Source organism: Carcharhinus amblyrhynchos, unplaced genomic scaffold (genome assembly GCF_965287045.1).
Source record: "Carcharhinus amblyrhynchos unplaced genomic scaffold, sCarAmb.v2.hapA scaffold_37, whole genome shotgun sequence".
Classification (NCBI taxonomy): Eukaryota; Metazoa; Chordata; class Chondrichthyes; order Carcharhiniformes; family Carcharhinidae; genus Carcharhinus; species Carcharhinus amblyrhynchos.
Genome location: NW_027649778.1, coordinates 10,126,926 through 10,138,319, shown reverse-complemented (window position 1 = coordinate 10,138,319; position 11,394 = coordinate 10,126,926). Strand labels below are relative to the sequence as shown.

General features: G+C 47.8%; 2 pseudogenes; both read left to right on the top strand.

The window, feature by feature from the left end:
- The first annotated feature begins 556 nt into the window (after positions 1 to 556).
- On the top strand, positions 557 to 931 carry LOC145362158 (thioredoxin pseudogene; annotated as a pseudogene).
- Positions 932 to 7,448: 6,517 nt separating this feature from the next.
- LOC145362183 (thioredoxin pseudogene) lies at positions 7,449 to 8,610 on the top strand (annotated as a pseudogene).
- Positions 8,611 to 11,394: the final 2,784 nt, after the last annotated feature.

The following is an 11,394-nucleotide window of genomic DNA, read 5'->3' as shown; positions in this document are numbered from 1 at the left end:
TCCATCAGCGGAGCGGAACCGATTGACAGCCGGCTCGACCAATTGGCAGCGCGGGCGATCGGTTGGGGGGAAGACATTTGGGTTTGAGACCCGAACCGATTAAACGGTCGCCAGGTCAGTCATTTATCGTAAACTTTCAATCGGCCAGCCGGAGTATTGGCGACCAAATCCTCGGCCTTCAACGCCATTTTTTTATTTTTAACCTCCGTTGCTAAGATACGGCAAAGGCCGATTGTGATTGGTGCAGTGTCGGTCCATGGCACATTGGCATCGATGATTGGTGGAGACTGTCAATAGGCCGACCAATAGCGTCTCGGCAGCGGTGATTGGCGGAGTGCCATGAATGGGTTGGCTAATGCCGCGTCCTGATTGGGTGACGAGGGGCAGTGACGTGTTGGGCTGGCCAATGGGCGCGTCGGCAGCTCCCTCTGTGCCATGACGCCTGACGTCACGGTGGGCGTGGTCAGGTGGTAGAGGGCGGGGTCTGACCCCTTCTCTCCGCCCCTCCCCGCCCGCGCCCGGGGAGGGGGCGGCACAGGTGTCAGTAGGCGGGGTGATGGCGTTGGGCGTGGTCGGCAGCATTAAGTGCCTGGTGGAGTTTGAGGCGGCGCTGGAGGTGAGCGAGCACCACCTAGTGGTGATTCTCTTCACTGCCACCTGGTGCGAGTTCTGCCAGATGATCCAGCTCTACCTGGACCAGTTCGCCCAGTGCTACCTGGACGTGGTGTTCTATGAGGTAGACATCAGTGTGGCCAAGGACGTGGTGCAGCGCTGCCGGATCGAGTGGTTCCCCACCTTCCAGTTCTACAAGTTCGGCGCCAAGGTCTTCCAGTTCAAGGGACCCAACCGCTGCCTTCTGGAGCGGATGATCCAGAAGCTGCAGGGGAACGACGAGCAAAGCTCGGCTGTAGTAAAATACAGAAAACTCTGAACCTGCTCCGGCTCTGCCTCCTTATTTGTAGCCACCAGGTTATATTGGCTTCACTGTATTCCCCGCCCATTAGGGTCCTTAGACACTGGATCCTCCAGCTACTGGATACCCCAGTCACTGGATTCCCCGCCCACTGGATTCCGTACACACTGGATTCCCAAACCACTGGATTCCGACCCACTAGATCCCCCACCCCACTGGACTCCTTACACACTGGATCCCCCACCCACTGGATCCTCCGCCAGCTGGATTCCCCACCCACTGGATTCCCCACCCACTGGGTTCCCCACCCACTGAGTTCCCCAGACACTGGGCTCTCCGGATTTTATTTTTATATAACCATAGAAAATAGAAGTTGGTGTGGGTCATTCGATCCTTTGAGCCTACACCATCATTCATTTTGATCATGTTTGATCATCAAATTCATTATCTGAATCCCCCTTCCTCCTTCACCCCCCTCCCCCCCCCAACATATCCCTTGATCCCTTTGGCCCCAAGAGCTATATCTAATTTCTCAGCTACTTTCCACACATTCCCCACCCACTGGGTCATGGAGGTCATGATAAGCCTGATGGTGAAAAGAAGGGCCTGGCCTAATATCTGGTCTCACACATGAGAAATGGTCACCAGAGTGAGACAGGACATTGAACGATACGTGTTTGGTTCAGGGAACTGTGATAGCAACATGCATAGAATTTAGCCATGGTATGTATTAGGAACTGTGAATTTTCTTAACCACGTTTATTTGGCCATAGATTGACTTTGGATGACATTGACCACAAAATATGGGGGAATGGTTATGGATAGGGGTGGTAGAGAGTTATCAGTTAATGTTGGATTTTTACAGCCACCCAGTTACCCTGTGCACATTATTCCTATTTGAAATGTTAGTCCACACCTGCATGTCTAAGAATTTAGAAGGCATCGTAAAAAGATCAGGTTTGCCGACATTCGCTGAATGAAGACTAGAGATCTTTGATTTGACTTATTATTGTCATATGCATTAGTATACAGTGAAAAGTACTGCTTCTTGCACACTATACAGACAAAGCATACTGTTCATAGAGAAGGAAAGGAAAGAGTACAGAATGTAGTGTCACAGTCATAGCTAGACTGTAGAGAAAGATCAACTTAATGCGAAGTAGGTCCATTCAAAAGTCTGATGGCAGCAGGGAAGAAGCTGCTCTTGAGATGTGACCTCAGACTTTTGTATCTTTTTTCTCCTGGAACAAGATGGAAGACAGAATGTCCAGGATGAGTGGGGTCCTTGATTATGCTGGCTGCTTTGCCGAGGCAGTGGGAAGTGTAGACAGAGTCAATGGATAGGAGACTGGTTTGTGTGATGGATTGGGCTATATTCATAACCCTTTGTATTTTCTTGCGGTCTTGGGCAGGGCAGGAGCCCATACCAAACTGTGCTACAACCAGAAAGGATGTTTTCTATGGTGTATCTATAAAAGTCGATGAGGGTTGTAGCTGACATGCCAAATTTCGTTACGAAATGGGATTGGTCTTGAAACCATATGCCAGCATGACCCAGCATCTTCAACAGTAAAGGTGGGTATCATGACTTGATGTATGGAGAACGTTGCTGGATGTGCTGGGTTGAAGGTTTGGCTCCACATCCTGTTGTGAAGCTTCTTTCTGTAAGGCTACGGAATCCGCCACCCCGGCACCTGGCAAAATTGCACAGAGCTGACTTGGCAGATTGCTAACTCAGAGCTGCACAGAGAAGCTTGTAAAGAGCTTCCATGGAGTGATGGAGCACCCAACAGAAAGAAAGAAAGTTCTGCATTTATTCAGGACTTTTCATAACCACACATGTTTCAAAGCTCGTCATAGCCAGTTACCAATTATCTCACCTATCAGCCAGCTACTTGTCTCATAGAATCCCAACAGTGCAGGAGGAGGCCATTCAGCCCAATGAGTCTGCACCGACTCTCTGACAGGCCCTCTCCACTGCCCTATGCCCATTTGGACACTAAGGAGCAATTTAGCAAGGTCAATCCATCTAACCCACACATCTTTGGGCAGTAAGGTGCTGTGAGGCAGTAGTGCTAACCATTGTGCCACCATGCCACCCCGGAGTAGAATTGAGTTTGTAAATAAAAGAAAATCTGTTGAGGGACAGCGACTTGTGAGGAGATATTTCAGAGTGATTTGACGACAAGAATAGGAATTTTGAAATGGGATTGTTGCCAGATGGGAATAAAGAACAAAAGATTGATGAGTGAATGGAGAGCTCGGACTCAGGCAAGTTCTTCTTTATGTAGTGGGGAGACTGTGAAGTCAATCAGGAATGTGTTGAAATAATCAGAAGTGAAAAGGGCAGGAATGAGAATTCCAGCAGCAGGTTAGCCGAGGTGAGGCACAGTCAGGCGGTGTTACAGAGGTGAAGGTAGCAGTTTTGGTGAGGGGTATGTGCTCAGCAGGGAACAAATACAACACTAAGATAGTGAACAATCTCTGACTGGTCTGTTCCATTCGCTGCTCCCAATGCAGCCTACTCTACATTGGAGAGACCACTTTCCCGAACACCTTCCATCTACGAACAGGACCCAGTCCTTCCTGCGTCTTGCCACTTCAACACACACCACCCTGCTCTCCTGTCCACGTGTCCACCCTTGGCCGGTTGCAGTGTTCCAGTGAAGCCCAATGCAAACTGGATGAATAGCACCTCATCTCCCGACTGGTCCTTCCGGACTGGACAATGAGTTCAACAACTTCAGAGTGTGAACCCTCTGCTCCACCTCCACTCCATCTCTATTTATTTTATCTCATTCATTCATTTTTATCCCTTTTCTCATTTTTATTTTTTCCACTTCTGAAATCTCTCCCTCCATATTGTTTTCCAAACCTTTTAGTTAGGGCATCATGATTGGCAAAGGCTAGGAGGGCCGAAGGGCCTGTTCCTATGCTGTACTTTTCTGTTTTCTTGTTTGTTTAGTGATGAGGACTGAGTACGTCCCAATGTGTAGTTGGAGGACATTTCTGCTCATCCTGTATTGATGTCAGCCAGTTAGCATGACAAATCTAAATTGCCACTTAGTATCGAGGGAATTGGCAGGGTAAATGGGTGGTGTGACAGAGATGGGGCCTGGGTGGGACTGTTGTTGGTGCAGGCTCGATGGGCTGAATGGCCTCCTTCTGCACTGTAGGGATTCTATGACTCAGTATGGAGTCATGGGGAAGAAGGCACAGATTTTTGATTTGATTTATTATTGTCACGTGTATTAACATACAGTGAAAAGTATTGTTTCTTGGGCGCTGTACAGACAAAGCATACTGTTTATAGAGAAGGAAAGGAGAGAGTGCAGAATGTAATGTTACAGTCATAGCTAGGTTGGAGAGAAAGATCAATTTAATGTGAGGTAGGTCCATTCAAAAGTCTGACAGCAACAGGGAAGAAGCTGTTCTTGAGTCGGTTGGTACGTGACCTCAGACTTTTGTATCTTTTTCCCGACGGAAGAAGGTGGAAGAGAGAATATCCGGCGTACGTGGGGGGTCCTTAATTATACTGGCTGCTTTTCCGAGGCAGTGGGAAATGTAGACAAAATCATTGGATGGGAGGCTGGTTTGCGTGATGAATTGGGCTTTGTTCATGATTCTTTGTAGTTTCTTGCCATCTTGGGCAGAGCACAAGCTGTGAGACATCCAGAAAAGATGCTTTCTATGGCGCATCTGTAAAAGTTGGTGAGTCTAGCCGATGTGCTGGATTTTGTTAGCCTCCTGAGAAATAGAGGTGTAGGTGGGCTTTCTTAACTATAATATTGGCATGAGGGGACCAGGAGAGGTTGTTGGTGATGTGGACGCCTAAAAATTTAAAGCTCTCGACCATTTCTATTTCATCCCCATTGATGTAGAGAGGGGCATGTCCCCCACTGAAGTTGATGACTTCATCTTATTGACATCGAGGGAGAGATTATTGTCGTTGCACCAGTTCACCAGATTCTCTATCTCTTTCCTGTACTCCATCTCGCCATTGTTTGAGCTCTGAACCACTACGGTGGTGTAATCAGCAAACCTGAAAACCACGTTGGACGGGAATTTAACCACACGGTCAAAGGTGTATAATATTTTAGAGATTTGTGTTCATTTCTCCGTGAAAATGATAAGTCAGCAGCATTAATGGCTAATATATTTTCTGAACCTGGGTATGACTAAGCAAGCTTCATGATTGAACCTTTACCCCCTTAACCATCGCCCCCCTCCCCCCCACAACCCCCCAACCATATAACTTTGTGACTGTTACTTGTTTGTGTGCAAGTGCCTGTTTTTCTGCAGTGCGTTCTATTTGACAGCATTTGCAAACCTTTATTGCCCAAAGTTGGGATCCATTATTGCGGGTTCAGTATCTGAATCAGTATCAGGCCGTCTCCATTCTGACCATCAACCCAATTTAGAAAACTCACTGGGTGCCCATATTCATAATTCAGGCAAGAAGTCTCACAACGCCAGGTTAAAGTCCAACAGGTTTATTTGATAGTAAACACCACAAGCTTTCGGAACACGCTGAGTCGGTGATTCACCTGATGAAGGAACAGCGTGTTCCGAAAGCTTGTGGCGTTTACTATCATATAAACCCCGTTGGACTTTAACCTGGTGTTGTGAAACATCTTACTATGTGGGCAGCACTGCTGCTTCACAGCTCCAGGGACCTGGGTTCGATTCCCAGCTCGGGTCACTGTCTGTGTGGAGTTTGCACATTCTCCTCATGTCTGTGTGGGTTTCCTCTGGGTACTCCCGTTTCCTCCCACAGTCCAAAGACGTGCGGGTTAGGTTGATTGGCCATGGTAAGAAATTGCCCCTTAGTGTCCAATAGGCGTAGACAAAGGTCATAGTAGAAGAGGGCACTCACAATGTTAAAATGGCGGCGCGGGCTCGTTGGGCCAAAGGGCCTGTTTCCTGTGCTGTGTTGTTCTTTGTTCTCTTTACCCCAGCACAGCGCCGGCATCTCCACATCACAAATTCCAGCACCAGGGACCAGGGTTCAATTCCGGATTCGGGCGACTGTCTGTGTGGAGTTTGCACATTCTCCTCGTGTCTGGGTGGGTTTCCTCCCTGTGCTCTGGATTCCTGCTACAGTCAGAAGATGTGTGGGTTAGGTTGATTGGCCATGATAAATTGCCGCTTAGTGTCAGGAGAATTAGGGGGGTACATAAGTTATGGGGATAGGGCCTAGGTGGGATTGTTGTTGGTGCAGGCTCAATGGGCCAAATGGCCTCCTTCTGCAGTGTAGATTCTATAATTCTATGAAATTCATTCTTAGGAGTTGGAGGTCACTTGCAAGACCAGACTTTATTACCCACTCCTGTTTGCCTTTGAGGTGCCTTGAACCACTGGAGTCTGTGGGGTGAAGGTTAAGTAGGGAGCGTTAAGATTTTTCCCAGTAACAATGAAAGACCAGTGACATATTCCCAATTCAGGATGGTGTGTGGCTTGAACGGGAACTTGTCCTTCTAGATGGTGGGGATCTCAGGGTTGGGAGGTGCTGTCAAAGGGGCCTTGGTGAACTGCTGATGTGAAAAAAGACTTCCTAGAATCCCCACAGTACAGAAGGAGCCATTCGGCCCATCCAGTCTGCACTGATTCTCCAAGTGCATCCTACCCTGACCCTATCCCCCTAACTCTACATATTTACCCCACTATTCCCCTGAGCCAACACATTTTGGACACTAAGGGGCAATTTAACATGGCCAATTCACCGAACCTACACATCTTTGGACCCTAAGGGGCAATTTAGCATGGCCAATCCACCTAATCTGTACATCACAGACACAGGTGCAGACACAGAACATGCAAACTTTACCGACCAGAACCCCACCGAGACCCTATCCTCATAACCCCATACATTTACCCTAGTTAGTCCCCCTGAGACTAAGAGGCAATTTAGCACGGCCAATCCACCTAACCTGCACAGTTTTGGATACTAAGGGACAATTTAGCATGGCCAATCCACCTAACCTACACATCTTTGGACACTAGGGGCAATTTAGCATGGCCATGCGAACACAGGTGCCACCAAGACCCTAGACTCCATGCATTTACCGTAGTTAGTCCCCCTGAGACTAAGGGGTAAATTAGCATGGCCAATTCTTCTAACTTGCACATCTTTCGGACTGTGGGAAGAAACTGGAGCACCCGAGGGAACCCACGCGGACACGGGGAGAATGTGCGAACTCTAAAGGGGGTCTCATAGAAACATATAAAATCCTGATGGGACTGGACAAGCTAGATGTAGGAAGAATGTGCCTGACGTTGGGGAAGTTTATTCATTAGACAGTGACCCCAGGCTGGGTCCCTGGCGCTGTGAGGCAGCAGTGCTAACCACCGTGTCAATCAGCCCGCGTTCCCGCCAATGGAGCTGCCGGCCCCATTCACAAAAAAACTGTAGCAATGTGCGGCGGCCAATGAGAATCAGCCCATGGGAGGGTGACGTCGGGGCGGGTCACAATGAGGGGCGTGGCGCGGAGGGCGGGGCCGCTGGGGTGGCAGCGGTCACGGGGCCGGAAGCAGCATGGTGGTGAGACACGTGGAGGACGCCAAGCAGTTCCAGAACCTGCTGAGCCAGACCGAGCAGCTGGTGGTGGTCATGTACTCGGCCGAGTGGTGCAGCAACTGCCGCATGATCCGGCCGCACTTCTACAACCTCTCCGAGCAGCTGCTCAACGTCGTCTTCGTGGAGGTGGACGTGGACGACGCTGAGCCCATGGCCCGCTCGGCTGGCATCACCTGCATGCCCACCTTCCACTTCTTCAGGCGCTCGACCAAGATGGGGGAGTTCTCGGGCACCAAGCGGGAGAAGCTGGAGCGCCTGCTGGACGAGCTGCAGTGAAGGCGGGGTGATGTGGGACCTGTTAGAATTTGAAAAAAAAAGACTGGGAGAAGCACAAACAGAAAAAAAAACCTAAGTTTGAAATTTCTGGATAAATAAAACTGCAACTGAAAGTATGGCAACCAGAGGAATTAAGGGAAGCAATTTTCAAAATTTATTTTTTTGGGATGTGCCTATCTTTCCATAATTGAGCTGGAAAGATGCTGGTGGGACACCGTTGTAATTTTGGTTAACTTTGATGAAACTTGCTTGGCCACTTTGGGGCGCAGTTTAAAGTTAATCCACAACTTGCCAACTTTAAGGGCATTCAGATGGTCATTGGATAGGCACATGGATAATATTGGAATAGTTTAGGTTGGAGGGTCATTAGATTGGTTCCACTGGTCGGCGCAACATCGAGGGCCGAAGGGCCTGTACTGCGCTGTAATGCTCTATGTTCTACAACAGTTGTGGGTTGTTGGAAAGCTGCGGATAGGAAAGCTGAGACACTATTTTGGATCAGGACTGGGAGCTTGTATTACCTATTAAGAAGTTAGCATTCATAGAGCGCCTGTCACATCCTCAGGCTGTCCCGTTGCACAACGTGAGATAGCCTTTTCAGCCCTTAGTCCAATTTCTTATGTATCAGAAAATTGAGAGTTTTGGTCCTGTTCCAGAGAACCTCCAGGCTGATGCTTCAGCTTTCGAACGCACGTAGTGTTGACTTGGCTGCTGTACCATACATTATACCAGGACTCTGATTTCCAAAGATATGTAGGTTAGTGGGTTGGCCATGCTAAATTGCCCTATAGTGTCCAAAAATGTCGGTGTGCTTTGTCTGTATAGTGCGTTGGGAAAAGAAATTGAGGTGAAAATTTGTGGTGAGCTGATACTCCCAGCCCCCTTTACTGCTGTCCCAATTTTCGGCTGAAAATATTGCCTCTTGAAGGTGTGTCATTTCCCAAGAATTGGTATCGATCCAGAAACCTGCAGCTCACCATTCTTTATGTGTGAGTCAATGAGCTTTTGAATGCACAATGTCATAATTCTGTCCTCACCTGACACCTATACACTTATCCAACGGGGATTATTGGCCTGCAGTCAGGGTTAGGAATCCAAACACAAAAACAGAAAATCCTGGAATGGCACTATATTAACATTGCCTCACAGCACCAGGGACCCCCACCTGGTTTGATTCCTGGCTTGGCTTACTGTGTGAGTGGAGTTTACACGTTCTCCCCTTGTCTGTGTGGGTTTCCTCCTACAGTCCAAAGATGTGTGAGTTCGGTGGATTGGCCATGCTAAATTTCTCCTTCGTGTCAGGGGGACTAGCTAGGGTAAATGCATGGGATTATGGGATAGGGCCTGAGTGTGTTTGTGGTCAATGCAAACCCCGATGGACCAAATGGCCTCCTCCTACACTGTAGGGATTCCATGATTCTACCTCAGCCAACATTCTGTTCTCTCTCCACTTGCTGAGATTTTTCCAGCGTTTTCTATTTCTGTTTCAGATGCCAGCCTCCACTGTATTTTGGAGCAGAAATAGTTACTGATTCACCTCTTCTGTCATTTTTGAGGCTATTGGAGTTTCCCTGTAAACAGTTCTGTAATTAAGCAGGGACTGTCCGGTTAAGGCAGTGTCTTTCGTGAGTTACTGGGGAATCTCTGATATTTCATTCATTATCAGGGGCTGACCCAAGTGTGTGACTGACCTTTGATCTAGTTTCTTTATCGATGTGTTTCCCCTAAGTATTGGAACTGCAACGTGAAACGAAAACAGAAAATGTTGGAAGATCTGACAGCATCTGTGGAGTGAGAATAGAGCCTATGTTTCGAGTCTGGATGACCCTTTGTCAGAACTCGAGGCTGGCATACCTGCTGAGATGTTCCAGTAATACCTGTTTTTGTTACTAATTCTAGCATCCACAGTATTTTGGTTCTATTACTGCACCATGCAGTTCAGCCTCTCAAGGCTGTTCTACCAATTAGATCCTGACTGATTTGTTCCTTGCCTTCATCCACCATAAAGTCCTGCAGATTGAAGCTCCTCACAAATGCAGGCAGGAGGGTGTAGAATGTAGAAAGCAACTAGAATAGAACATAGAAAATCTACAGCACAAACAGGCCCTTCGGCCCACAAGTTGTGCCGATGATATCCATACCTACTAGGCTCACCTATAACACTCAATTCTATTAAGTTCCATGTACTCATCCAGAAGTCTCTTAAAAGACCCTATCGAATTTTCCTCCACCACCACGGTCAGCAGCCGATTCCAGTCACCCACCACCCTCTGAGTGAAAAACTTTTAGCCCTGGCATCTCCTCTATACCTGCTCCCCAGCACCTTAAACCTGTGTCCTCTCATAGCAACCATTCCAGCCCTTGGAAAAAGCCTCTGAGAACCCACCCGATCTCTACCTCTCAACATCTAATACACTTCTTTCAGGTCACCTCTCATCCTTTGTCTCTCTAAGGAGAAAAGACTGAGCTCCCTCAACCTATCCTGATAAGACATGCCACCCAATCCAGGCAACATCCTTGTAAATCTTCTCTGCACCCTTTCAAAACTGTACCCATCTCTCTTATTTATTGCAGTAGTAAAGACCATCATCCTCTTTTCCCTATGCATCTAAATTCCATGGTAGTGATTCCTGAATTTCTCCTTTACTTCCCTTCCTGGAGTGTTGTCAGCAGTTTTGGGACCCATACCTAAGGAAGGATGTGCTGGCCTTGGAAAGGCACCAGAGGAGATTCACAAGAATGATCCTGGGAATAAAAAGCTTGTCATATGAGGAATGGCTGAGGACTCTGGGTCTATACTCGTTGGAGTTTAGAAGTATGAGGGGGGGATCTTATTGAATCTTACAGGACACTGCGAGACCTGGATAGAGTGGACGTGGAGAGGATGTTTCCACTAGTAGGAAAAATTAGAACCAGAGGGAACACAGGATGTTCCTGTAAAACAGAAATGAGTAGGAGCCAGAGCGTGGTGAATGTGGAATTCTTTGCCACAGAAGGCTTTGGAGGCCAGATCATTGAGTGCCTTTAAGACAGAGATAGATAGGTTCTTGATTAACAAGGGGATCAGGCATTATGGGGGAAAGGGCAGGAGAATGGGGATGAGAAAAGTATCAGCCATGTTGAATGACAGAGCAGACTCGATGGGCTGAATGGCCTAATACTCCTATGTCTTATGATTCTTGCTATCAGCCCTAAACTCACTTTTTGCCAACTTATGATTTAATACCATAAGATATAGGAGCAGGTTTAGGCCATTTGGTCCATCAAGTCTGCTCTGTCGTTCTATCATGCCTGATACGTTTCTCAACCCCATTCTTGCCTTTTCCCTGTAATCTTTGATCCCTTTATCAATCCAGAACCCATCTCTGTTGTAAATACCCCCAGTGACCTGGCCTCCTCTGTGATAATGGATTCCACAGATTCACCAGCCTCTGGCTGAAGAAATTCCTCCTCATCTCGGTTCCAAAGGGTCATCCCTTTATTCTGAGGCTCTGCCCTCAGATACCAGTCTCTCCGACTAATGGAGGCATCTTCCCCATGTCCACTCTATCCAGGCCTTTCAGTGATGCCTCCTCCATCCCAAATCCTTCTAACCTCCAACGAGTACACACCCAGAGACCTCAAACAC